Genomic DNA, 2500 nt, shown 5'->3' on the forward strand with positions numbered 1-2500 from the left:
GAAGAGGACGACCACGACGGCTCGCGCCGCCACGGAAGCCTCGCAGCAAGGAAGATCCGCGGGAGGCCAAGGCACGGGACCGAGCTCGGATCCCGGAACCGGCGCGAGAACGCCGAGCGTTCACCTCGCCCAGGCCCGGCACGTCAGCCAGACCCGCTTCCCGACCAAGCCCGACACGCCCCGCTCCTCAGAGCCAATCCTTATTCCGAAGTTACGGATCCAATTTGCCGACTTCCCTTACCTACATTAGTCTATCGACTAGAGGCTCTTCACCTTGGAGACCTGCTGCGGATATGGGTACGAACCGGCGCGACACCTCCACGTGGCCCTCTCCTGGATTTTCAAGGTCCGAGGGGAAGATCCGGACACCGCCGCAACTGCGGTGCTCTTCGCGTTCCAAACCCTATCTCCCTGCTAGAGGTTTCCAGGGAACTCGAACGCTTATACAGAAAAGAAAACTCTTCCCGGATCTCCCGACGGCGTCTCCAGGTCATTTTGGGTTACCCCGACGAACACTCTTACGAGGGCCCGAATTGTATGCGGTTCCGCTGCCGGGTTCCGGAATAGGAACCGGATTCCCTTTCGCCCGACGGGCGTGTGCCTCTCACTCAGCACTACATTATATCATTATGTATTTCTGTATGCACTTTGTGTGTGGACACTAGAGTATCGCACGCCGTCATTGACATAGGATTTCTCCTAGGGCTTAGGATCGACTGACTCGTGTGCAACGGCTGTTCACACGAAACCCTTCTCCACGTCAGTCCTCCAGGGCCTCGCTGGAGTATTTGCTACTACCACCAAGATCTGCACCGACGGCGGCTCCAGGCAGGCTCGCGCCCAGACCCTTCTGCGCACACCGTCGCGACCCTCCTACTCGTCAGGGCTTCGTGGCGGCGCGTACGACAACGCACGGACGCCGCCCCACTTGCCGCTGACGGCAGAGTATAGGCTCGACGCTTCAGCGCCATCCATTTTCAGGGCTAGTTGCTTCGGCAGGTGAGTTGTTACACACTCCTTAGCGGATTCCGACTTCCATGGCCACCGTCCTGCTGTCTTAAGCAACCAACGCCTTTCATGGTGTCCCATGAGCGTCGAGTTGGCGCCTTAACTCTGCGTTTGGTTCATCCCACAGCGCCAGTTCTGCTTACCAAAAATGGCCCACTTGGCACTCTGATCCGAGATGCTCGTGGCTTCATAGTTCAAGAAAGCCAGAGATCTCACCCATTTAAAGTTTGAGAATAGGTTGAGGTCGTTTTCGGCCCCAAGGCCTCTAATCATTCGCTTTACCAGATGAGACTCGCGCGCGTTCCGTGCGGAACGGCCGAGTGCCAGCTATCCTGAGGGAAACTTCGGAGGGAACCAGCTACTAGATGGTTCGATTAGTCTTTCGCCCCTATACCCAGTTCCTACGATCGATTTGCACGTCAGAATCGCTACGGACCTCCATCAGGGTTTCCCCTGACTTCGTCCTGACCAGGCATAGTTCACCATCTTTCGGGTCCCAACGTGTACGCTCTGGGTGCGCCTCTTCTCGCGATGAGAACGAGACGCCCCGGGAGTGCGGAGCCGCGTCGCGACGCGGCCCATCCTCCCTCGGTCGACAACCAGGGCCGACCTTCACTTTCATTACGCCTTTAGGTATCGCTCGTCCCAATGACTCGCGTACATGTTAGACTCCTTGGTCCGTGTTTCAAGACGGGTCCTAAGAGTACCCAAAGCAGTAGCGTCGCCGACCGGTATCGGTCCCGCACAGGAGCACGAGACTCCCATTGGGACGTTGGCAGGCCTGTCGAAGGTTAACCGTACGACCAACAGCGGGCCAGGCACGGTGACGGCGCTAGGTCCGTTGCCTCCGTGTACCGTGGCGCGCGCTTGCGACGGCCTCGACGCACTCGTCTCGTTTGTGAAGCGTGCGGCCTGATACCTTGCGCGTACCGCCGGGCAGCCGGCCGGGCGACCGGGGGTTTGACGCGTGCCGTTTTACCGGCGACGCGTCAGCCGCCGCACCCGGGCCGTAGACCGACACCCAGCGGGTCGCGACGTTCTACTAGGGGAGAAGTGCACGACTACGAACGCCGGACATCGGCGCACGGCGGCGTGCCCGCGCGCGAGCCGCGAGGGCCCCGCGGGGCATCGCACACCGACGCGAAGCCAGCGTCGCTGACGATGAATCTCCCCGTTCGTTCTTTTGGGTTTCTTAGGTTTACCCCTGAACGGTTTCACGTACTCTTGAACTCTCTCTTCAAAGTTCTTTTCAACTTTCCCTCACGGTACTTGTTCGCTATCGGTCTCGTGGTCGTATTTAGCCTTAGATGGAGTTTACCACCCACTTAGAGCTGCATTCTCAAGCAACCCGACTCTAAGGAGAGATCCTCCCGAGACGGGCATCGGTCGCTACGGGCCTGGCACCCTCTGCGGGTAAGTGGCCCCATTCAAGATGGACTTGGACGCGACGCGACGCCTCGGGATAAGCGGACCCTCCCAAACACCACATTTC

At 59.2% G+C, this 2500-nt stretch overlaps 1 pseudogene; it reads right to left on the minus strand.

The window, feature by feature from the left end:
- LOC148935168 (large subunit ribosomal RNA) overlaps positions 1-2500 on the minus strand; it is a pseudogene marked incomplete at its 3' end in the record, with an annotated part of 2639 nt that continues 139 nt past the window's right edge.

Source organism: Pogonomyrmex barbatus, unplaced genomic scaffold (genome assembly GCF_055798465.1).
Source record: "Pogonomyrmex barbatus isolate J1 unplaced genomic scaffold, ASM5579846v1 scaffold58, whole genome shotgun sequence".
Taxonomy (NCBI): Eukaryota; Metazoa; Arthropoda; class Insecta; order Hymenoptera; family Formicidae; genus Pogonomyrmex; species Pogonomyrmex barbatus.